Genomic DNA, 27,004 nt, shown 5'->3' with positions numbered 1-27,004 from the left:
CAAATGTTTAAGGTTCATGGTTCAGAAACACTATTTAGTACCCCAGACATGGATTTGCTCATAAACATGCCTGCACGTAAGATCATTCTTCCAGGGCTCACAGGACTGACGTGGTTTTTCAATTTACAGAGGAACAGTGACCGAAATCCTTTTAAATGCCAGATAGAAAACCAGAATATCTAGGTAGCCATTTTCATTTCATTTCAGACAAAATGCCACAAAGTTTCAAACTGGAACATTTTAACTCCAGATCAGGCAGGGAACCTGCCAGCTTCTTGGTGACAAAGGGGGCTCCTGCCAGCTTTCCAGTTTGTCTCCGGAACCAGGCTCAGGGGCAACTTTGCCATTTGACAAAATTCCCGAATTCCTTCGGGCTGTTGTGTGAATGAATACTTTGACAACCTGAGCCAACCATTTCCATGTGATGAATTTTCAAAGCTAAGCCTTCCACTAAAAGAATAATCATCAATTTTTCTCAATTAATTTACAGAGTATGGCATAAGATAATACGGTACATTTTAAAAAGGCTATTTTTAGACTAGTATTCCTCTCTACTGAAAGGGAGGGGCTTTTTTTTTTAAGTATGAGCAACCTGTTACTGCTTCTGCTGTCAAATCAAGCTACTTAATTTAGAAAATGACCCTCTAAGACGGGAGAAACTAACCTAAGAAGCAAAGCAAAACAAACGCAAAAACGATCAGCATCGTATGTCTCTTTTAGGATAAGCAGCTTAATGAATAGCAAACCAAACAAATGCAGAAAGACCATGTATGCCAAACCGTGCCAGGCAGCACTGCGGGCAGCGCAGATCAGTGAAAAGAAACAGGAAAAGAAACAGGGAATCACAGCCAGGGAGATCTGGGTTCAACGCTTTAGTCCACGTTCCAACACTTACTAACTAGGTGACTTTGAACGAGTAATTTCACTTTTTCATACATCAGTTCCCTCATGTGTTAAGTAATATACAATCATTATCTTTCTATTCTGACAGTGGGAATTAAATTACTGTTCAAATTCTCTGGCTCATTCTCTCCTGTCACTAAACCTGGTCATTTCCATCATATGTACAAATAACTCACTAACTTAAGTAAGCAGTAAAGGAGACCAGTATTGTTTCTATCTCATGTCATAGCTGAACTGATGCCTCACAGACCAACACACTTTGGAAATGAAATGATTTTCTGAGAGAGAGCAGTGAGGTTCGTTCTTTCAAAGGGTTTTCGATGCATACAATTGTCGAGGTTCAGAACACGACACCCCAAAGGACGATGCCTCGGGCGTGCTGCATACTGTAAGGTGAAGGAGATTGGAAAGGCTGCAGAGCACGGTCTCCCGGGCCTTCCCCTGTCCTCCTGTCTCTTGCTCCTCCTTCTACCCACAAAAGAGAAGTAGAAACCAGAACTTCTCTTTTCTAAGGTGTGGATTTTGCCATTAAAAGTCATGGCCAAACCCGCAATTACTTTTGCACCAACCTAATGTTAAACTGCTGTCCCCCACAGCAAGCCAGAAAACCTAGAAAGGTCACTCTTTCCCTTCTCCCTCGAGACACTCATTCCAGAGGGTCCTGCCCCCTACTCAGAGGTGGGGTGAAGAAAGCTATAGAGGCCAAGAAGGATCTGGATTGGGCTTGCTGAGTTTCTCCTCAAGCTATTAGCATTAGATTATAACGTTTTCTCCAAAGTTAGATTTTAACGTTTCTTCCTCATGGCTGTCCTTTCTTCATCAAACCTAAACATGAAAACAGACAATTTTCCCTGAGTCTTTGGGTCTTTATTTCCAAAGGCTCCCATATCATTTAAAATTTGGAATAAATAAATGTGTTATGCTTTTCTCTGGTTCACCTGCCTCTCTTTATAGGAGTGTCGGCTTTGAACCTTAAGATGAGTGAGGAAAGGGAACGCTGTGGATCAAATCCATGCCTTGTTTACCTTTTTGTTCACACCCAGTACTTTGCATATTAGGTAATTAGTCAATATTTGAATTAGAGTGACCTTGATATGCTTGGTATACTGTAGCCATATTTATACTTCTACTAAAAGAACTATTGTGGCCACAGATACTTTCAGGATCCACCAAAAGGGGAATTGAGTCGAGAACACATTCAGTCTGATTATGTGATTTGTAGTCATTTCTGTGAATAACTGATGGAAAATAGAAATGGTTCCCAGCATTATGTTTTTAGTCTGTATTTGTAACTTACACTATTTTGATGAATTTTCAGGGCCAAAAGTTCAGTCGCTATATAAAAATGACCTGTAGTAACCTGGCATTGTAAATATGGAGGCAGTAGACAAAAAACAAAGTTCAAACTGTGTACGTCCAGCCAATAGACGTGGACAAGTCTTCCAGTTATTGGCTACGTCGTACATTTCTTTAATAGAGTTGCTGCCTCAGTAACCATTTTTAGGCCTGACATAAGTTGTTTGAAACCCAGTTGTAACCCGTCACCTTCGGTCTAGTTGAAACTTCCTTTCCCCATGTGGTTGGTGGAGACATCACCCACTTGTTCCTGAAACCACCGACCCAAAGTCCAAAAACACCCCTTGGCTGCTAACCATGATAAAAACCTAATATTTAACACTAGAATCATGTAGGTAAGTTTATCTCTTTGCTTGTTTTTGTTCAACTGAGCCAATCCACAGACCCCTTGAGAAAGGCTAAAGATAACACCCACGGCCCTTGGTTGAGACACAGAGTTCCACGGGTCCCTTCTCCTCCCCTTGCTCCCCTCCCCACTGGCTGAGCTTCCCCCAGCCTTCAGGATCTCCATCGCCCTCCCATCAGCGCTGATCTGCTGGGATCTGGAAGTCATCATGTTCTTCTATTTCATGCATTTGGGGTTCACCTCGGCCATCTGTCTCAGCTCACATGCACACACAAACCTAACTGCCCCCTAGCCCCCTGGATCAGACCTCTCCCAGAGGGTGGCTGTCTTGGCCTATGGCCACTCTTGACAGAGACCTCAGGACTGAAACAGGAAACATAATAAGTATAATATGACGGGTTAAAAAAAAATAGGCAGAAGATCCAGTTCTAGTCAAAAGCAAAGTTGCCTCCTGGATGGAAATGTTTAGTAATTCAGTATACCTGTGACACATGCAGGTGGCGACTGAATAACCAGCCCCATTTCTCCACATCTCTCTGCACCCACCCACTCGCTTTGCTCTCGTTACAAGTAAATCACCCTTCTCTGTTCCTTACTCTGCCCATCCTTGTGTGTTACTCTGGCCAAAGGAATGGAGAAGGGGTATTGATTTGCTGATGGGGTGCAAGCCCTTCAGAGCCCACACGTGGCTCTGCTCCCTTCTCTCTGCCGCCTCTGTGAGCACAATATGCCCTGGTAAACTTACAGTCCAAGGAGAGGAAGGACAGCATGCAATAGAGACCCCGAGTGATCCACAGAACCTCAGGGACAAGCAGAGTTGCCCCAGCCATCTAGCGGAGCCTACCCAGGAGAGTCAAATGCCCGCCAGCCAGGAGACACATGACAATGGACAGTTTTTATCTAAACTTCTGTGTTTGGCATAGTTCTGCCATGCAGTAGTATTATGGCAGGAGTGAAACTAGCAAATAACCACTTCTTTTTTGATAGGAAGTAAATGGTATACAATTTATCAGCATCGAGGTATCTGAGAACATTCTACTTGAAGTAAGGGGTACTAGGTGTAAAGTTGCATGCATCTAAGCATCTATAAGATATTCTGACCAGAAATAGTAGAGACTAAATCATCTTTCTCGTTTTCTAAACACAAATACAACAAAATCAATCCCACATGTAAACTTAACAGAGATTGTGAAAATATAGAAAAAATATTATTAATGTGCACCAGGAATTTTATATTATTTATATTTGTGTGTGTATTTTATTTATGGAAATGTCAACTTCTTTACATTTACATTTTTTTGAGATTTTTAACTGCTTTAATGAGATGTAATTGCCATAAAATAAACTGCATGTGTTTGAAGTGTATAATTGGTACATTTTGATGTGTGTATATACCTGTGAAACCATCATTGCCATCCACATACTGAATCTATCCATCACGTCAAAGTTTCCTCACACGTCTTTGCTGCCTGGACTTGCATTCTTGCCTGTCCATGACCCCACATTTAGCAACCATTGTCTGCTTTCACGACAGGTTGGTTTGTACGTTCTACATTTTTATATAGAGTAATCCATCTGCTTTGTTTGTACAGCTTGTTTTAATGAGCATGCTTATTTTGACATTTATCTGTGTTGCTGTAGCCCTGGTTCCTTTCTTTTTCATCTTAGTCATGCTCCATTCACTCACCTTTTGATGAACATTTGGGTTTTTTCCAGCCTTTGTGTGTTACGAATAAAACTACTGTGCACATTTGTGGACAAGTTTTTAAATGGGGACATGCTTTTATTTGTCTTGGGTAAACACCTAGGAGTGAAATAAATGGGGATATGACAAATGTCTATTTAACTTTTTAAGAAATGTTTAATCTGTTTTCCAAAATGATGGTATAATTTTACATTCCCATCAACATCAAGCAGAGTTCTAGCTCACACACATCCCTGTCCACATATGTCATGGACAGTCTTTTTTTTCCTTTATTCATTCTATTCCTATTCCTCTTTTGTTTGAGACAGAATCTTGCTCTGTCACCCAGGCTGGAGTGCAGTGGCACAATCTTGGTTCATTGCAACCTCCACTTCCCGGGTTCAAGCTATTCTCCTGCCTCAGCCTCCTGAGTAGCTGGGACTACAGGCTAGTGCCACCACGCCCGGCTATCTTTACTTATTCTAATAGGTGGGTAGTGGTTTCTCATTGTGATTTTATCTATTATTTTTATTCTAATAGGTGGGCAGTGGTTTCTCATTGTGATTTTAATTTGCATTAACCACAAATAACTAAAAGTTGACTACCTTTCATTGACTAAATTACTATCTAGATATCATCTTGGATGAAGTGTCTGTTGCAAAGTTTTGACCTTTGTTATATAGAGTGGTTTTTAAATTGAGTTTTGATCATTCTTTATATATTTTGGATACAAGTTCTTTATCAGGTATTTGATTCTCAAGCATTTTCTCAGTCCTTGGTTTGTCTTTTCATTTCCCAGAAGTGTCTTATTAAGAGCAGAAATTGTAATTTTGATAAAGTTCAATATATCGATTTGTTCTTTTAGGGATTATTCTTTTGGTGTTGTATCTATACAAATTTTTTTCTAAACTATAGTCACAAAGTTTTTCTTCTATGTTTTCTCTTAGAAGTTTCATAGTTTAGATGGGATATATTTTGAGTTAGTGTTTATATGTGATATGAGGGATGGAGTTAAGGGTATATTTCTTTCCTTTTGCATCTTAGAAAGATTTATTTATTTATTTATTTTTACAAACTGACTATTGAATTTTGTATTAAAAATCAATTGGCCATATACCTATAAGCGTTTATCTAGAATCATTATTTTTGTTTTTCATTTTTATGTTTTTGGTTTTTTCTTTAGACAAAGTCGTTGGGTCGCCAGGCTGGAGCTGGAGTACAGTGGTGTGATCTCGGCTCACTGCAACCTCCGCCTCCTGGGTTCAAGTGATCCTCCTGCCTCAACCTCCCTAGTAGCTGGGACTACAGGTGTGCGCCACCACGCCCAGCTAATTTTTGTGTTTTTAGTACAGACCCAGTTTCACCACGTTGGCCATGATGATCTCTATCTCTGGACCTTGTGATCCATCCACCTCAGCCTCCCAAAGTGCTGGGATTACAGGTGTGAGCCACCGTGCCTGGCCATCATTGATTTGTTCTAATTATATGTTTGTCTATCTTGATGCTAATACTACCCTGTTAGATTATTATAGCTTTATAATAAGTCTGACAGTCAGACAGTGTAAGTCTTCCAAATTTGTTCACATTTCTCAGTTATTTGGGTATTTCTTTGCATTTCCATATAAATTTTTAAATTAATATTTCAATGTATACCAACAAATTCTGCTGAAATTTTTTTGGGGGAATCATCTATATATAGATCAATTTTGAAAAATTGACTTTTTAACTATAATCAGCCTTTCAATTCATAAAAATAACATATTTCTTCATATGTTCTAATTATTCTCAACAATATTTTGCAGCTTTTAGTATAAAATTTTTGCATAGCTTTTGAGTGATTTATCTCCAAGTATTTCATATTTTAATACTATTGCATATTATAATTTTAAGTTCAAATTTCATTTGTTGCTAGCACAATTGAGTGTTGCTTACCAATATTACATCCTGAAAACTTGCTTAGCTTATTTATTCATTCTAGTAGCTTTCTTTTTTATGTGAAATTCATATACTTTTCTATATAGAATAGCTTGTGGAATGTTTTTGCCTCTTCTTTTCTCTTTTTTATTTTTTCATGCCTTACTACACTGGCTAGATCTTCCAACACAATGTTGAATTAATGTGGTGACAGTATACATTCTTATTTTGTTTCTGATGTTAAGAGAAAATCACTCGGCCATTTGTTGTAAAAGATGTTAACTGTTTTTGTGTATGCCCTTTATCAGTCTGAAACATTTTCCTTTTATTCCTAGTCTGCTAATTTGTATTTTTAAAACCAAGAATGGATGCTGAATTTTGTGAAATTCTTTTCCTGCACATATACATATGATCTTTTAAAAAATTTGTTTTGGCTGGGCGCGGTGGCTCAAGCCTGTAATCCCAGCACTTTGGGAGGCCGAGGCGGGCGGATCACAAGGTCAGGAGATCGAGACCACAGTGAAACCCCGTCTCTACTAAAAATACAAAAAATTAGCCGGGCGCGGTGGCGGGCGCCTGTAGTCCCAGCTACTCAGGAGGCTGAGGCAGGAGAATGGCGGGAACCCGGGAGGCGGAGCTTGCGGTGAGCCGAGATCGCGCCACTGCACTCCAGCCTGGGCAACAGCGTGAGACTCCGTCTCAAAAAAAAAAAAAAAAAAAAAAAAAAAAAAAAATTTTGTGTGTGTGTGTGTGTGTGTGTGTGTGTGTGTTTTGTTGTTGTTTGTTTGCTTTGAGATGGAGTCTTGCTGTTTTGCCAGTCTGGAGTGCAGTGCAGTGGTGCCACTCCGGCTCACTGCAATCCCTGTCTCCCCGGTTCAAGCGATGCTCCTGCCTCAGCCTCCCGAGTAGCACGGACGACAGGTGCACACTACCATGCCCAGCTAATTTTTGTATTTTTAGTAGAGACAGGGTTTCACCATGTTGGCCAGGATGGTCTCGATCTCCTGACCTCGTGATGTGCCTGCCTCAGCCTCCCAAAGTGCTGGGATTATAGGTGTCAGCCACTGTGCTCGGCCAAAAATAATTTTTATTCCATTACTATGTTTATTACATTGATTTTTCAAATGTTAAACACCCTTGCATTCTTGGGATATACACACCTTATTCATTATGTATTATGTTTTCTTATATATTATTATACTATATATGCTAGAAATTTCTTTAAAACTGCTTGTGTCTCTTTATAGTGCTCTGTTGTGTTCTTGTCGTATCTTCTCCTGGTTTTGACATGCGTGTAGTGCTGACTTCATTAAATGAACTGCGTCCTGTCCCTTCTCTTCAGTATTCCAGAGGATTTTACGTAAGACTGATATTATTTCTTCCCTAAATGTTTGGTAGAATTCATTAGTGAAGGCACTTGGACCTGGACATTTTTCAGGGAAACAAATTTTAGGTACAAAATTTACTATTCTATTTCTCTAACAGATTTAGAGCTACATAGGTTTTCTGTTTCTTCTTCGGTAGTTTGTATCTTTAGAGAAACTTCTTCATCAAAGTTACTAGATTTATCATCTTTAAGTTTTCCAGATATTTCCTTCTTTGGCTCATAATAGATTTTTGTCATTTAAATAAGTTGTATTGTAAATAAATATTCATTTTTGTATATATAACTTTGTATTCTTTTTCCAAAAAGCAGAACTTCAAATGATTTCTGGAACTACACATTCTGGAACGGTTCCTGTTATTAACTTGCAGGGCCTGGGTTGTGGCTGCTTTTCTGGAATTCACTCTGGCTTATCCAAGCATATCTGCAGGCTCTCCCTTCCCTAACTTGCCCAGCTTCAAGCCCCTTACACCTGAAGGTGGCTGGTAATGAAGACGTGGCCAAGAAATGATATTTTTAGAGGGTATGTTACAGCTGTGACTTTGTTCTCTGAGTACAATTCCATTCCGTTTTTAGAGTGCTGAGTCTGAAATGCTGGAACTCCTGCAGACCCAGGATCCCTTCTCTCAAGGACACCAGCTATGGTTTAGATTCTGCAGATTAAGAGCGCTCACCTTATTTTATTAAGAACTGTGCATGAGGGAAGGGAGAGACCAGATATTGGACTGCTGTGGTCAGGTCATGCTCACCTATTCCTGTTCTTTTTCACAACAACATTCAGGTAGAATAAAAAACATTGTGAAAATTAGGTTAAATACAAAGAAGAAGAGATAAATGACTAATTACTCAATGTGACAATCAAGTCTTTTGTTATGATCTTCTGTCATGCTAGTACCCAAGCTTTTGGCTCCTTTCTATTTATTTCAAACATACTGTTGAACACTATTTCCATTACTAAAAAGAACATTATATGGATTGTCTGTTTATATTATACCCTTTGAACCATCTCTCTATCTGCTTACTCATGTGCATTTAAAGAACCTCTTTTAGCATTGATCCCTAGGGAAAGGTAATTCAAATATTTCTATAACCATTTACTACTACTCTTGAACTCCTGACCTCAAGTGATCCTCCTGCCTTGGCCTCCCAAAGTGCTGGGATCACAGGCATGAGCCACTGCACACAGCCCAACTTTGAGTTTTCTTGTAATAAAATTTCCAAGAAATGAAAATCAAAAGAGGAAAAAAATGGAAAATTCATTTACTAGTCCCATAATATATTTAAATTTTCTGTTTCCAAAATTAAAGAGTTTGCAAAGAGTGTGTTGACATCAAAGTATACACCAGTATAGGTAGGCCAGTTCTTATCATCTCATTTCTGCAAGAGAAAGTAAAGTGCAGAGAAGTAACTTTCTCAGTGTCACAAGTCCTCTGATTCCCAGACCCCAAAAAGTGGGCATCTATGTAGGTAAATTTAGGAAGTCAGCATAAATGTACCAGAATCAAATTTGCTGAAGTAACTTTAGAAAAATGGCATTTTGAGGGTCAGTGATGTGGCTCCAATATGTCCTCTAAATTTCAAGGGTTGGAAACTCATTCCTCAAATGTATATGTTGATTGGAGCTAAGTCCTTTGGAAGGAAATAGGACTAGATAAGGTCATCAGGCAGGACCTCCATGAGGGGACTAGTATCTTTAGAAGATCAATGCGGACCTGGGCTGATGTGCACACTCTTGCCCTGCCGCCATGTGCACCGACTTCCTGTTCTCCAGAACTGTGAGTCAAATGAACTACTTTTCCTTACAATTTACCCAGTCTCAGAAATTCTTTTATAGCAATAGAACACAATGGACTAAGACAAAAAAATTGGTACTTAGAGCAAGGTGGTTATAACAATTACCTGAAATTGTGGAAGCAGCTTTGTAACTGGATAATGTGCAGGAGCAGCCTAGAACAAGCCTAGAAGGCTGCAAATGGAGTGTGGAGGGCAATTCTGATGGCTCAGAAGAAAAGACAGGGAAAGCCTGCAACTACTCAGAAATTACTTAAGTGGTTGTGATCAGAATGCTGGTAGAAATAAGGAGTAAAGATGATTCTGATGAGGCCTCGGATGAGAATGAGGAAGGAGGTGTTGGAAACTAAAGGTCATCCTTGTAGTATCATAGCAAAGAACACGGCTGAATTAGCCCCATGCCCTGAAGTTTCATAAAAGGCAGAAATTAAAAGCAATAAACTAGGATACTAGGTAGAAGAAATAGCTAAGCAACAAAACATAGAACTGCTGCATGGCTACTTTTAACGGCTTACAGTAAAATATGAGAGAAGAGAGATGATTTAAAGACAGAATTTTTAATTAAAAAGGTAGCAGATCTGAAAGATCTGGAAAATTCACAGCTTGGTCATTTGGTAAAGAATGAAAAAGCATATTTAGGAGAGGAAATCAAGGGTGTATCCCAGAAACTGTTTGCTAAAGGGATGAGTGTTAATAGAAGGGATTATTAAGACAATGGGAAAAAGACTTAAAAGGGATTTCAATGATCTTTGAGAGTTCCATCTTAGGCCCAGAGCTCTAGAAGGTCAGAATGATTTTGGGGGACAGTCCTAGGCCCTCCCTGGGCTTACTTCCCAGGGCCACCTCAGGTCTTTGTTCCCTAAATTTTAGCACAGTGCTTCTAGGTTGCCCCTACTGTGTCTTGATTCTCCATTCTGGAAGATACAAGCCATAAGCCTTGACAGTGTCCAGGTGGCACTAACTCTACAGGCTCGCAGAATGCAAGAGCTATGGAGCCATTTCTTCTTCACCTAGATGTCAAAGGATGTTGAGGACAGACTGGGATCCCAGGCAGAGACTTGTTTCAGGCATGGAGTCATCACAGAGAACCCTACTAGGGCAACGCTGAGTGCACATGGGGTCGAAGCTGTCACAAAGAGGTCCTACCAGGGCAATACCTACTGCAGCCTTGGCAGCAGGACCACCAATGAGACCTCAGAACTGCAAAGCTACCAGTAGCCAATGCCATCCTAGGAGAGCTGAAGCATGGGCTCAGCCAAGAAAAGACACGGGGAGTGAGCTTCCCAAGGCCTTGGGGGCCTGACACTCACTCTGGTGTGTCTGGGAGGCAGTACGCAGAGTGAAAAATCATTCTGAAGTTTTGAGATTTCACGTTTTCCTTTTTGGATTCTAATCTTCCTTGAGACAAGTTCTTTTTTTATTTTCTCTTTCCCCATTTTGGAATAGAAATATATATCCTCTGTCTGTTCCACCATTGTATTTTGAAAGTACATAATTTGTTTGATTTCACAAGCTCACAGCTGGAAGAAATTTGCCTTAGGATAAATTGTGTCCTGAGTCTCACCCATATCTGATTAAGATGGGACTCAGGACTTTGAACCTTAAATTGCTGCCTAATGAGTTAAGACTTTGGGGCTACTGGAAAGGAATAAATGTATTTTGCATATGAGAATAATGTTAATTTAGGGGGCTGGAGTGGAATGCTATATCCCCAAATTTCATGTGTTGAAAAATTTATCTCCAAATTCATATGTTGTTTGGAAATAGGATTTTCGGGATAAGATAAAGTCATCAGGATGGGGCCCTGATGATTGGACTGGTGGCTTTACAAGAAGGGGGAAGAAAGACCTGAGCTGACACATTTGCTTTTGTCCTCTAACTATGTAACACCCTTTGTCATGTTTTGACACAGTGAAAAAAGCCCTCACCAGAAGCTGCTACCATGCCCTTGAGCTTCCCAGCCTCCAGAACCATAGGCCAAGCAATTTATTTTCTTTATAAATTACCCGTTCTCAAGTATTCTTTATAGCAACACAAAGTGGGCTGAGATAGTGAGACTTGAAGACATCCTGTTATTATTTATTTGTATGGAATGTGCTACTCAAATGAGATTAATTGGGCAGCTTCCCATTCGATCTTGGCTCTAGAAAGATGTCTTTATTCTGTGGCAAATCTTTGTCTATTATGAACCTGGTTGCATTTGTCTCTCAAGGTGTATGATTTGACTGGCATCCAGCTACAAGTTTAATTCCTTTCAGTCTATGCCATTTAACAATCTTCTGCTTTAAAATTGCAGCTGGGTAAAGAATACACTGATAGACTTCTGGTCCACATAAAAATCTATAAACTTTTGCATATAGGAATCTCTTGAGAGTCTAGTTAATGACAGTCATTGTTACCAAAACGAGGGGTCACCCTCAATGCTTACTACAATCTGTTTTCTAAACCTATATGTTTAAACTTCAGACCCAAGACTTGCTGAATAGAGCAATACATATTTAACTTTGTGAGGTTTTTTTTTTCAGTATTCCCAGACTTTCTTGTATGAAGTAGGGCTTATTGAAACTTGAACTATAATTTCCAATAGTTTTTTCTGTGGATTTTTCAATCTGAGGACTCGCTACTGCCACTGCCTGTTGCTTGTGAAGGTCCTTCACAATGAGAGTACACTGCATCTGGGTACTTCAGAAAAATAAGAATAAACTGATTTCCCTGCCCTTATTTCAGAGAAAAAGAGATGGAAGTAAGGGAGAGGAACCAGAAGCAATTTCAGAATAAAGAAATGAAGACACTAAATCCAATCCAATTAATTCCTTGAAGAAGTAATGTCAAACATCAATCCAAGTTCAATCCCAAGATTCAAAAGTAGTTTATTTTAAAGAAAGCACTGCTAAAGATGTTTAAGAGCATAAAGTTTTATGATTTTGAAAGTAATTTTCTCTGACAGTATTTGAATTTTACTAAAAATGAAAAACAAACGTGACCATTTCTAATATGACAAAAATATATTGATTTGTACAGTTGCTCAGAATAGAATATGCCATTTGTTTGTAAAATGAACATGAAATTATAAGCCTGCTTTCCAGTAAATGTAGGTTATGCTCCAAAACCACTTCAAAATGGGCTAAGCCTTCAGGATTCCACTTCAAAAAATCATATAATTAATGGAGAAAATCTTTTATTGTATTAGGAGAATTAGAAACTAATGTATTAATACCAATATGTTTTTATTAGTAAAAAAGGTACTTATTCAAAAGAGAGAGACAACTATGACATAATGTTCCCAATTTTATTATTTTTGAATTCAGAAAAAATGCTTGCCATCAAAATTTAATTAAATTAAATTAAATTTAAATTAATTTTTAATTAATTAATTTAATTTAAATTAATTAAATTAAATTTACACATATGTCTATTTGCTTTCATCATTACTCAAGTATTAAATGTGAAGTTGAATAAAACATTTCCTCCATTTTATTTAAGAAACCTGAAATTTTAGTAGAAATGTAAACATGTTTTCAACTTTCAGGGAAAAAGCATTTGTATTAGTATTTCAGAAACATAGCTTTAAAGGTGAAAGCTTAACATCTGTTTAATTTATAACTACAGATAAAATACATGCAGTATAAAAATCATAATGTTTGGTGCTCATCTTAATCAAATATTGACTTCAAACATGAGTGATGTTAAAATATGAACATACTGAAAACCTTGTTATTACATGCTAATTTTTCTCCAGTAAAGCAAAAATGTTGTATTAACCTATTTTGAGATAATTGTAGATTTACATGCAGTTGTTAGAAATAAGAAAAAGGTATTTATTTTAACCAAGTGGTAACATCTTGCAATATGATAGTGCAATATCATGAGGATACTGACATCAATGCAGCTGAGGGACAAAGCATATCTGTCACCACAAGAACTTCCCAACTTGTTCTTGTAAAGCACATCCGTTTCCCTCCTACTCATCTCTCTCCATCCTCTATTTTTTTTCATCCCAGCAAACACTTATCTATTCTCTATTTTTTTAATTTTGCCATTTCTAGGCTGCTATGTAAATAGCTTTATACAGTGTATAACTTCTTGAGACTGGCTTTTACACACAACATAATTCTCTGGAAAGTAATCCAACTTGTGAGCTTCAGTAGCTCCAGTTCTTTTATTTCACAGTATGGTTGTCCACATGATCACTCACTATTTCACTGTGGAAGAATATCTAGGTTGTTTACAGTGTGGGCTGTCATGAGTAAAGCTGCTACAAAAATGTATGTACAGATTTTCATTTCTCTGAAATAAATGCTTCAAGGTGCAATGGCTGTGTAAGTGGTAGTTATATGTTTGACTTTTCCAAAACCTTCCAACCTGTTTTCCAGAGAATGCCTACCATGTTACATTCTATTCCATTCCCAGTAGCATTGTGTGAGTGATGCAGGTTCCCTGACTTTCATGTCATGATTTTTTTATTTTTTTATTATTATTATTTTAACAGAGTCTTGCTCTGTTGCTTTAGTTGGAGTGCAGTACCATGATTTTGGATCACTGCAACCTCCACCTCCTGGGCTCAAGTGATTCTCATGCCTCAGCCTCCTGAGTAGCTGGGATTACAGGTGTGCACCACCATGCCTGGTTAATTTTTGTATTTTTAGTAGAAATAGGATTTCACCATGTTGCCCAAGGTGGTCTTGAGCTCCTGACCTCAGGTGATCGGCCCACCTTGGCCTCCCAAAGTGCTAGGATTACAGGCATGAGCCACTGTGCCTGGCCTTTTTAAAATTGTAGCCATTCTTATAGGTATGCAGTGTTATCTGATTTAGGTTTTAATTTTCATTGTTCAAACGGCTAATGATGTTGAATATCATTCTATATGCTTATTCGCAGCATACATATCCTCTTCATTTATATGCTTTCTTGAGTCTTTGATGGGGTTCAGGACAGAATACCCCATAATATGGCCCTTTGGCATTTGTGAAAACAGCAGAAACAGGAAAGTCTCAATATTCCCCCCTGAAGCAGGACATAAAAGGATTCTCTGAACTTCCTTTTTGAATTAGCTCATAAAACCTTCATCCCAGAGCTTCCCTCCTTACACCTGGAGGAAAGGAACTTTTTTTTTTTTTTTCTGCTATAGAGTCTCTCACTCTGTCACCCAGGCTAGAGTGCAATGGTGCGATCTTGGCTTACTGCAACCTTTGCCTCCCGGGTTCAAGTGATTCTCCTGCCTCAGTTTCCCAAGTAGCTGAGATTACAGGCATCCACCAGCATGCCCAGTTGACTTTTTACTTTTAGTGGAGATGGGGTTTGACCATGTTGGCCGAGCTGGTCTCAAACTCCTGACTTCAAGTGATCCGCCCGCCTTGGCTTCTCAAAGTGCTGGGATTACAGGCATGAGCCACCGTACGGAGCCAGAAAGGAACATTCTTATACCAAGAAGAACCTGAGCAAGTACACCTTGCTAAGTTCCCCCCAGTTTGTTACCACTGAATTATATCCCCTTAGCCAATCATATTTCTACACAACTATCCACTATTTATCAAGCCTTGCATAAAAATGTGCAGGTTTTCCTGTTTATTTATTTATTTATTTATTTATTTATTTATTTTTTGAGACGGAGTCTCGCTCTGTCGCCCAGGCTGCAGTGAGCGGCGCCATCTTGGCTCCCAGCAAGCTCCGCCCCCCCGGGTTCCCGCCATTCTCCTTCCTCAGCCTCCTGAGTTGCTGGGACTACAGGCGCTGCTGCCACCGCGCCCAGCTCATTTTTTATATTTTTAATAGAGATAGGGTTTCACTGAATCTAAATTCAGATTAACAGGAGAAAATCATTTGTTTCTATTGTTACTCTTGCATAAATCTGGTTTGGGGATATCTATTTATTATTAATCTTTTCCCTCCCAGGGACAGCAAATTGCTCCCATCTGTCTTGTGTTGTGTCCTGAAAACTTTGCTTGGCTTTTCACTTTTTGAGGTGGTCAAGTTGTCAGCTTCTGGTGTGTAGGCAGCCGGCTTCAGGTTGGAAGGTCCTGAGAATGTGGCTGGGGAGAAATGTGAGGGGCACCCCATTTGCAGCTGACAGATTGAGTGTTTCCACCTCTCAGGGTGTGGTTCTGTGTCTTTTATTCTTTTGGATGTCTTTGATAGTGGTGTTGTATCTTGGGAGAGCTGCATTCTTTAGCATCTTTTTTGAGTCAAACTCTTTGGTCGATATGCAAGTCATAAAAGGTTTATTGGTGTTGGTTATGAAATACTTGATAGAAATCTTTGATTTAAAAGAAGAGGAGAAAAGAAGAAATTCAACACTGTCAGGAATATTTGCTGTTAGTCCCAGTTGAAACATGGTAATAAGATATTTAAAATAACTTTTTGGCCGGGCTCAGTGGTTCACGCCTGTAATCCCAGCACTTTGGCAGGCTGAGGTGGGCGGATCACCTGAGGTCAGGAGTTCGAGACCAGCCTAGCCAAAATAGTGAAACCCCGTCTCTACTAAAAATACAAAAAAATAGCCGGGCGTGATGGCGCTTTCCTGCAATCCCAGCAACTCAGGAGGCTGAGGTAGGAGAATCCCTTGAACCTGAGAGGCGGAGGTTGCAGTGAGCCGAGATCGCGCCATTGCACTCCAGCTTGGGCAACAAGAGCAAAACTCCGTCTCAAAAAAAAAAAAAAAATTACTTTTTAAGAGCTCTATGGTTACAAGCCATTTTAATTGGAAGCTGATATTTTTAAGTACTCTATGATTTTTTTCTTTTAATTCTGCTTTTCACATTAGACCTTCTCAGTCAACTGGGATTCTTTAGCCACTGCTAACTCCATGCCACACCAACTCTGCCCACATCTTTCTATTGGAACTTGAACTCTTGGGTTAGACTCTAAACTGGCTCCTCTAAGACCTCTTTTTTTTTTTCTATTTTCTTCTGCTCTAGCGTCCTCCTCTTGCCACCTCCAGTCTTGTGTTCAGTTCTTTTAAGTCCTTGATATGTCCCCCTTCACCCTACTTCCTCTCTCTACCTCTGTCTGGCTTTTTTCTATTCCAGCCCTCCAGTCACTTGAACTTTGCTCTCAAGAGACTCTAGTCTCCCCAAAAGCAACTAACTGAGGCTGAAAAGAAAAAAAAAAAAAAAGTTAATTAGAAATAGACTGAAAAACCACAATAGATGTTTCCTCACAATCTCCACAAGATTGGCCTCTGATAATAAGCAAACATGTCATAAAACTCCTTCCAGGAGAAAACTTGGATTCATTCTCTGTATCTTTGAAATGGAAATTTTCTACTGTCTTCTCCAAAATCTGATAGTTATCTTTTTGAAATACAAACTTCAAGGGGATGATCATCAGAAGTGAATGAAAAAGAAAAGTATTTGGAAACTGAGCGAATAAAAAAATATTGTCTTTCCCACCAATATTAGTAAAAAGCTTTAGCCATTTCAATAGGTAAATCTTGTTTCATCTACCAGAAACACAATTCAGATCAGATTTTTTTTAATAAACCACTGAGTTTTGTATTATCATACCTGGCACATGGATACCATTTTATAATAAATTCTATAACATTTTGCATCTATCTGCATGCTTATGTATGTTTATGTCTACATGTACATCTGCATGTTATGTCTATGTGATTTTTTTTAACTTCTAGATGACATTACCAGATTAATTTATAAACTCCCATAAAAGAGATAAATTGCAATTGGCTCAGGGACATATGAGTGCTCATATCATTGAAGTACTCCTAAAACTTTCAGAAAAATATAAACTAACCCAAAAGTTTTTTTCAAGTTTACATGCTTAGGGGGTAAATCTTTAAGAAATAAGATTACTTTAAAATTTTTGGTAAAGTTGAAAGAAAAATGTATTCAGAATGGTTAACATTAGGCCAGGTGCAGTGGTTTACACCTGTACTCCCAGCACTTTGGGAGGCCAAGGCGGGTGAATCACCTGAGGTCAGGAGTTCGAGACCAGCCTGGCCAACATAGCAAAACGCTGTCTCTACTAAAAAGACAAAAATTAGCTGGGTGTGGTGGCAGGCTCCTGGAATCCCAGCTACTTGGGAGCCTGAGGCAGGGAGAATTGCTTGAACCTGGGAGGTAGAGGTTGCAGTGAGCCAAGATCACACCACTATACTCCAGCCTGAGTGACAGAGTAAGACTCCATCTAAAAAAAAAAAAAAAAAAAACAAGAAGGGTTGACATTATATATAATGCAGACATATTTTCTCCTAGGTTTAATGGTCAAACAAATGTTTGAAATGATCAAACTATAAATCCAGTCGAAGAGGAAAACGCACAAGGAAACTGAATTGCTGATGCATGACAATCTGGAAGAGAGAAAGAGAGAACTATGTTTATCTTTATTTAGTTTCTTTGCTTCTGTGATATTTTTAATATTTGCATGATTTGTCAACAAAAGAAATAAGTTCAGATATGGCTAGCTTTATTTAATATCTTATGAGATGTTCATAGGCAGTTCAGGTATAATTGTTAAGTATGAGTGAATTAAGTGAATGTAAGTGGGATAAAGTTTATTTAAAAAATGTCAACACTAATTACGTTTTGTAAAAAAAGTCTACCTAAAATAATTTTAAAATTATTTTGGTCATTTGAAATCTTTACCTTATTCTTAGTTAAATTAAGTAATAAATGTTCATTAATTGTCTGGAAAATTTTTAACTAAGAGGAAGATAAATTTATCTACCTTTGGCTTTACACATTTTACAAAAATATAAAATATATTTGAGGCTGTTAATAAACATGAGAAATATATTATAAGGAATCACATGTTTTTAAAAATTATGAAATGGTTTTAAACTACAGAATGTATAACCTTCTGTATTTGCCTTTATTATCTTTTATTGCCTTTTTGATATAATATAAACCCACATCATATTTAACCAAGTATTATAAACTTTTGGAATTTCTGACCAACTTCCCCAAATTACATTTTAAATTAAGTCTTTTTCATCACAAACTAAATTTGGATGTTTCCAGAAGGGTGCCTGGAATATGTCAAAAGAATCTGTTTTTTTTTTTCTCCTTTTAAAAGAAAGACGTTAAACTAATTAGATTTATTTCCTATGTTAAATTATAAGAGAAACATTGTCAAATAATAAGTGATGCTAAACCGTCTTTAAGTTATATTTTCATGAGAGCATTCCAAAATTATATCAAATTCCTAGAAATTAGATATGTCCTGGTATAATGTTAATAGTTACAATTTTGGTTAGTATTTAAAAATTTTTAATACCACATAAATAACCAAATATACTTGTCAATTGCATCATTGTTATAATAAAGTCTCACTAGGTTTTTAAGCAGGGTTGTTTTAAGTCTTTTGTCATTCACAGACATTATTGTTTTACTTTGCTTCTTTTCTGAAAGCATTTACAATGATCTACAATCCAAAATTACTTCTTTTTCAAAGAGATTTGTGAAAAAGACTCTGAAAGTACTCTGGAGTGCAGATTTCTGATAATTTTAAGATATTGCCATCGGACTATGAAAGAATTTTGAGAACTCTAATGAAGAAACTGATGGGTTTATAAAACTGCTATTCCAGCTTCAAGCACAGAAAAGTTAATTACATGAGACTGGATGAACTGATAGAATAATTGTAAGTTTTTAATGATTTTGTCTAAAATATTGCCAGTTCTTCAATGTTTGGTTTTCTAGATTTAAGAAAATGTTTTAAAAAAAATTTACTCTTGAACTCTCTGTAGCTTAGAAAAATTTGATAAAGTCTGCTTTTGTAAACAAAATTGAAACAATTACTTTTTCTCTCTGCCTGATCCCTCCAGAACTTGGAAATTATTCATGAATATTTTTATTTTTATTGCAATATAGTTATTTGCATAAGTTCAATAAGAATCTGTTCTCCTGGCTGGGCACAGTGGCTCATGCCTGTAATCCCAGCACTTTGGGAGGCCGAGGCGAGTGGATCATCTGAGGTCAGGAGTTCAAGACCAGCCTGGCCAACATGGTGAAACCCCGTCTCTACTAAAAATACAAAACTTAGCCGGGCGTGGTGGCAGGTGCCTGTAATCGCAGCTACTTGGGAGGCTGAGGCAGGAGAATTGCTTGAACCCGGGAGGCAGAGGTTGCAGTCAGCGGAGATCACGTCATCATACTCCAGCCTGGGGACGAGAGCAAGACTTCGTCTCAACAACAACAACAAAAAAGAATCTGTTCTCCTTGTAACAGGACAAAATTAGAAACACTGGTTATATTACCAAGACTATGACTGGTACGATGTATTTCAGATATAATCAGGTGATTTTAAGAAACTAAGATTGACTTTATGGAGACAATAACGTCCCTTAACAATAAACTGGCTTGGTACCCTGCATACATGGTCCTCATATACATGTATGACTTCCCCAGATTACATTTTAAATTAAGTCTTTTTGACCACAAACTAAATTTGGAAGTTTCCAGAAAAGCCCCTGGAATATGTCAAAAGAATCTGTTTTTTTCTCCTTATAAAAGAAAGATGTTAAACTAATTAGATTTATTTCCCATGTTAAATTCTAAGAGAAACATTGTCAAATAACAAGCGATGCTAAACCTTCTTTAAGTTATATTTGCATGAGAGCATCCCAAAATTATATAAACTGAGTTTATAATTTGATCTCACTTGCTTTTTTTTTTTTTTTTTTTTTTGGTCTTTCCCTTAAATGGTTGCCTTATACACGATATGTAAGGAATGTTAACTTCCTAGCAGGCCAAGGAACTTCAGGATATTTCGAGGACCTTGAGAAGTGGGAAGTTCATTCAACTCTACAGTTATTGCAGGCAAAGTAAGATGACAAGTAGCTGGCTTGGTTTACCTGCCTTGAGAGGATTTTGAAAGTCCACTCTAAAATTTCTTATTGAAAAATTTCTACACAGCAAACCTAAAAAGAGTCTTTGTGGTTAGTCACTAGTCCTGTTGCATTCATATAAGTTGCCAAGTTTAATGAGAATAAACTTACTTTGTGAGTAAGTTCATCCTATTTTGATTACTTTCATGGAAATGGCGGTGACTGTAGAAAGACAATTATGTTTCAATGGCAAACTCAAGTGCATGCTTTATTAGCTTCTAGGACCTATTTGTTCTTTGAGGTTTGCTATGTATCACAAACTGGACTGGATCCTGAATTTGTTTACGGTATAAGTTTAGTCTCATTAAACTTTCTAGTTTTTCCTCATAGTTTGGAGAAACTATGACTCCCCAAACTGGTATTTCCAATTTTTCTTCCATTCTTTTGGCTTGGAATCACTAAAACTTCAATTTCTTGAAGCCCTGCAAGCTGAAGCTGAACATCTTGATATAGACTTCAGAAAAATCACAACAGCTTATATATAGACGGCCTTCATGCCTGTTGCTGTATAGGGTACACAGAAAGGTCACCCGAACACCTGATGCAAACACAAAACCAGCGAAGTCCATCAAATGCCACTGCCTGCCCTCACTCCGTCTGAAGATGCATCAAGCACAACATCGGCAAATCTTGCCTGGCTGCTCTGCTCTCTGGACTACAAAACTGAGTTTATAATTTGCTTTCAACATTCATCTTTGCTTTGCTTTTGTCTCCCCAGAAATGCCTCTTATGATACACCTGACGGATCATAGCATGTAGAAGTCAAACCTTGGAGATAGCCCTCTGCAGCAGTCTCCTGCAAGGAGACACAACCTGTAACTGATGAAGCGGACTGACCTATTCCCAGGACTGAGTGGTTATAAGACCTTCATTCCACGGTGACTCATGCCTGTAATCTCAGCACTTAGGGAGGCCGAGGCGGGCAGATCACGAGGTCAGGAGTTCGAGACCTGCCTGGCTAACCTGGTGAAACCCCATCTCTACTAAAAATACAAAAATTAGCCAGGCATGGTGGCATGTGCCTGTAATCCCAGCTACTCAGGAGGCTCAGCCAGGAGAATCACTTGAACCCAGGAGGCGGAGGTTGCAGTGAGCTGAGATCACACCACTGCACTTCAGCCTGGGCGACAGAACGAGACTCCGTCTCAAAAAAAAAAAGAACTTCATTCCAGATGTATCTTCCTGGAGGAAAGAAACACACTTATCCTCACAGACTCAGAGATGCTGAGAAGAATGTGAACAAGTAGGCCTTGGTAAGCACCCCCAGTTTATTAACATTAGATCTTACCCCTTTGTCCAATCATAGTTTTGCACAGCTGCCCACTCCTTATCAAACATAATATAAAAACAGATATCCTGTTTTCTTGAAGTCTTCATTTCTGAAAAGCTCCTATGCCATCTAAAATGTATATTGAACGATGAGAACACTTGAACACAGGAAGGGGAACATCACACACAGGGGCCTGTCATGGGGTGGGGGTGGGTGTGGAGGGATAGCATTAGGAGATATACCTAATGTAAATGACGAGTTAATGGGTGCAGCACACCAACATGGCACATGTATACATATATAACAAATCTGCATGTGCCCTAGAACTTAAAGTATAATAAAAATAAATAAATAAATAAAATGTATATTAAATAAGTTTATGATTTTCTCTTAATGAGGGACCTTTGCCATGAACCTTGCCATGAGTAAGGCAAAGATAATATTTTTTTTCCCCTCTCTGCCACATTTTTTTGCATGTTTTCTCATTGGACTGATTTTTTTAAAAAAGATTGAGTTTCAAGAGTTATTAATATATTCTCCATACCGGTGCACTTGCTGGATATGTGGTTTGTAAACATTTTCTCCAGTTCTGTAGCTTGTTTATTTTATTTATTTATTTATTTATTTTATTATTATTATTTTTGAGATGGAGTCTTGCTCTGTCGCCCGGGTTGGAGTGCAGTGGTGCAATCTCGGCTCACTGCAACCCCCGCCTCCTGGGTTCAAACGATTCTCCTGCCTCAGCCTCCTGAGTAGCTGGGACTACAGGTGCCCGCCACCACACCTGGCTAATTTTTTGTATTTTTAGTAGAGACGGGGTCTCACTGTGTTAGCCAGGATGGTCTCAAGCTTCTGTCCTTGTGATCCGCCTGCCTCAGCCTCGGAAAGTGCTGGGATTACAGGCGTGAGCCACCGCGCCCGGCTGTAGCTTGTTTTTTCTGTTCTCTACAGTGTTGTGCAGAACAAAAATTTTAAATTATAATAAAGTCTAGTTTATGTATTTATTTTTCTTCTATGGATTTTTTGTACGTGGAATCTGAGAACTCTTTACCTAGTGTTATATCCTGAAAATTTTCTCTAATTTTCCCCTAAAATTCTTACTGCTTTACGTTTTAGTTTGTGACACATTTTGAGTCAATGCTTTGTAAATTGCAAGGCTTAGATTGAGGTTTACTTTTTTGCCTATCGATGTGTAATTGGTCCAGCAACATTTTGTGAAAAGTTTAGTCTTCAATTGAAAATCAGCTAGGCATATTTATGTCAATTTCTGTTTTCTCTATTCTGTTCCAATGAACTATGTGAAACTCTTAAGGATTCAAAAGAATCATGAAAAAGTAGAGTATTTGCTTGCTGGTCTCAAACCCCCCACCTCAGGTGATCCACCCGCCTGGGTCTCCCAAAGTGCTGGGATTACAGGTATGATGGGTCTTACATCTCTCTTCCAGCTTTGGCTTCTAAAAGCTTTTGGCAATCCTCTGTGCTTTTTTACCTTTCCCATTTACTGTCTGAACAGAGGAGACTCAGTGACCATAAAGAAGAATGGGGCAACACGATTCTGAGGTCCTGAGTGGCTGTGTTGAGTAGGTCCCCTACCCCATCTAACCTCCATCGAATGTGCAAAATATACTTTTCCTGTGTCAAGATTTGGGGGTTGTTTCCATTTGCAATTGGTTTACTCTGACTTTCCTGATCCCTCACTCTTAATGACTTGAGATTTTTACCTCTCTCTAAAGCACTACAACAAACTCCAAGAAATCGTTGGTTTTTACTCAACCTCAAGCTTTCATCATTTTTAGGAAAGAAGACAAACAAGGAGCCACAGACAATGACATTGTCCCTCCCACACCCCAACTATCAACTGCAACTTCGAGTACACTGTCTCAATGTGGAATACATTTCGGTTTCAGTGGCAGATAAATACCAACTATGTGTGTATTATGAGTTCCCCGTTCCTATGAAAAAACGAAGAAGGCTCTCCAGTTCAAACTTGTCTGCTTCAGGCATTCCCAAAAGCAAAGACGTGGTTATAAATCCCCTGTTAAGCATTTCCTCCTGCACTCCTTTCTGAAAATTTTCTCTTCTATAAAAAGAATGAGTTACAAATTATATCTGAGGCTCCCTCTTATCTTCAAGTAATTGAAATGTATTTTATGTAGCCTAAATTTACATGATAAAGCAATACGTAAATGTAATTATTTGTTTTCTTTGTAGTAAAGAAAGAAGAGATCAAATTTAAATGTTCTGACTCCGGAACTACTCTTAAAAAGTGGGTAAATGTAAATATATGTGACCCATTGTTCCGTTCTCAGTACTTTGGAGACTTGGAATATCTGACATTCTCCTGGTAAAGTCTAAATACACAGTGTTTGATACTTTAGACAAAAACACATGACCGATAAAGGAAGTCTCTGCTTTTAATGTTGATTTTCAATTCAGTGAGTACAAAATTGTTAGGGATCTCTTAATACATGTATACATACAGGTGAGCACATTTTAGATTTTCTCCTAAACTTTAGGTAGATGCACTACATAATTTATGTTTTCTTTTTAAATAGGCAATATTTATATTTGAAATGTATGCAAATGAAAATGTGTGTAAAATATTTTACAAAATACTTTGAGAGAAAAATCTATATTTTAATTGAAAAAATATCAGTAAAATATTTTTGGAGGCTATTACTAATCTGTGTAAGTTTTCTTTGAAATATTTTACTAAATATTTTAAATAGATTGATAAATCATATTTTAGATTAAATTATCATTTGGCACATAATATCAAATTCCATTGGTAATATTAGAAAATATAGAGACAGAGTTACAGAAGAAAACAGAACACTTAATCGACACTTAATATGAGAAAATTTATACATTCCTTAGATACAAGCTGATATAATTTCAAGATACTAATTTTTGCTATTAAAGAAATTAGCTTCATATGTAAAAATCTATAAATACTAATTATCTTTTTGTTACAAATGTAATATTAATGGTCTATGATCTGAATTTCCTATTTGCAGTCTGAAACTGTTTCCTATTTTCTGATTTGAAAGTCTATTGTTTTTAATAATGACTCGCTCTCTTTAATGTCACCTCTGAAATAAATACTTGGTAATTGTAATCTTAAGAAATGCTATCTTAGCTTTTTACTGTGAAGACATTTAGATTGGAACTTCTTTTTGCAGCAATCTCTACTTCTAATTCTTAAAGAAGTATGCTTATTCAACATTTAGTCTAAGAATAAAGAAAGAAAAAGCATTAAATGATTGTGAAAATGAAATGTATATGACTTACTTGTGGTCATTGAAATATCTTTGGCCAAGCCTCTTCTCCAGACTTTATCCAATGGTCCTTTATATTTAGAGGTCCTCTATGTCCCCCAAATATTAAGTATTTATAGTGATTGTACTGCAATGTACAATTGTACAATGTACAATGTGCATTGTACAATGTACAATGTGCAATGTACAATGTACATTGCAGTACAATCACTATAACTTTAAGAAGTTTTAAAACAAGAGTGCATGAACTTAACTCTCAACTCTGGCTCATCTGTTATATCCAGAAAAAGGGGATAATATTACAGGCCCGCTTCTAAGACTTGCTATGTATGAGTATCAAATGGTTACTATATTTAAAGCGATTTGAAAAGTGCCTGGTATATTTCAAGCACCAGTAAATACTAGTAATTAATGACTTTCTAATGCAATATCAGTGGCTTTACTTCTCTGCCTTTTCATTTGACAGTGATTTCCATGAAAGTTATTTGGAAGTAGTGCTCATCATACTGAATTAACACTATTGAATTGTTTTACATTCTCACCTTCTAGTTTGCAAACTTTTTGAGGACAAACAATGTTTTCATATAACAATTTTTACAAGGTTTATATAATATTATATTTACCTTTATATTAATATATCATATATTAATTATTGTGCTATATCTAATGGTATTTATATCAATAATTATAACTATGATACTATTATAGATTAATATATACTGTAAGGTATTATACAATAAGATTTTATAATTTTATATAATGTTATAATGTATGTTCTTATGTGTAAGAATATATTATATTTCATATAATATTAGACATTACATATTATTATACATTGTATGCATGTGATACTATAACGTTTTTATATAATAATGTCTACTGACCCCTCTACGTGGACTGATTCAGGAGTTTTCTTTTACCTTTATTCCCATTATCCAGCATGTTCTCTTCTTTCCATCTTTCTGATATCTAAAATGTTATTCCTTCAGACTGTCTTTCATTCACTCAACTAATATCTATTAAATGGCTATTTTTTGTCAGGCGCTGTCACTCTCTGTCATTGCATCCTGAGTATTTCATCATAATCCTGTCCAAAGTCTTACTCTTATTAATGTATCTAAAATAGAATTCCTTAAGGGCAAAGATCAGAGTTCATATACTACAGTGCCTAGCAGGGATGAAGGTGTGTGTGTGTGGCATATGAATTAAGTCTGATTGAATGACTAAATGAGTAATTTACTCTCAGTTAATATTAGATAAACAAATAAGGCAAGTCACGACCCAGAATGTCAACAGAAAAATAATAGAGAGCTTGAAGTGTTTTTCTTCTACAAATAAATCATGTTTCTCTTGAGACACAGCAGAATTAGTCCCACAGCCTCAACCAAACTGAAGAAGACCGAGAGTTCAGTTTTCCTTGTGACAGAGGAGAACACTTTAAATCAGTGAAAAGCCCCACTGCCTATTACAAAAGCAAATGTAATGCTGAATATTCTTAACAAAACATTTCCTTGTTCAAGCTCTGTCTAGTGACCTAAGTGTGATCTGTAATGAATATATTTTTATCAGGGTTTATCAAACTAGGGTTCCACAGAAGAATTTAAAAATTTGTATTTTTGTATAAAAGACAACCAGAAATGTTACCCATAAGCACAATGATAGGTCATGCAGATGATCACATTATAACAGAAATGTTACCGTCAGCACAGTGATAGGCTGTGCAGATGATCACGTTGTAACAGAAATGTTACCATCAGCACAGTGATAGGCTGTGCTGATGATCACGTAACAGAGTCCTCTCATGTGATGCAGTCCCATGATGCTTCACTTGCTGATTTTATGAGGCCACATAATCACTCACAGGGACAGCATTTAACTTGTCATCTAGAGGGCGGCTTGTTAGCTGCCAGCAAGCTGTCACATCCCAATGTCAAGCTGACAGCCCAGCTGCATATTTATACACGATGTTCTGTGGGATGGAGTGGAGTGAGATAGGGGAGAGTTAAGCATACTAAATAAGACTTAAATCATTGAGTTAGAAGTTGTCAGACTTTGGAGCTCCAGTTCCTAGACCTCAGAGTCCTGAAGGGACAGGCAGACCTCTGAGGGCTGATTGAACAGGCTCCTGAAGAGGACACTATGTTGAAGACTGCTGTGAGCCTTGCCTTATGACTTTGTGACTCTTGATTTTGTTTTGTGCTTTCCTGTATGGTGTGAACCTCAAATATATTGGAA

At 37.6% G+C, this 27,004-nt stretch overlaps 1 long non-coding RNA gene across 1 annotated transcript in view; it reads left to right on the top strand.

Moving 5' to 3' along the window:
• Positions 1–24,663, top strand: part of LOC105491865 (uncharacterized) — a 78,127-nt gene extending 53,464 nt beyond the window's left edge. Inside the window, exons 4-5 of the long non-coding RNA XR_011607300.1 lie at positions 20,940–21,474; positions 23,288–24,663. This is a non-coding gene — a long non-coding RNA (uncharacterized lncRNA). The remainder of the gene's footprint in view (positions 1–20,939; positions 21,475–23,287) is intronic.
• Positions 24,664–27,004: the final 2,341 nt, after the last annotated feature.

This window comes from Macaca nemestrina, chromosome 8 (assembly GCF_043159975.1).
Source record: "Macaca nemestrina isolate mMacNem1 chromosome 8, mMacNem.hap1, whole genome shotgun sequence".
NCBI classification, from domain to species: Eukaryota; Metazoa; Chordata; class Mammalia; order Primates; family Cercopithecidae; genus Macaca; species Macaca nemestrina.
The sequence above is the reverse complement of the archived record's forward strand: the minus strand, read 5'-3'. Positions and strand labels throughout refer to the sequence as shown.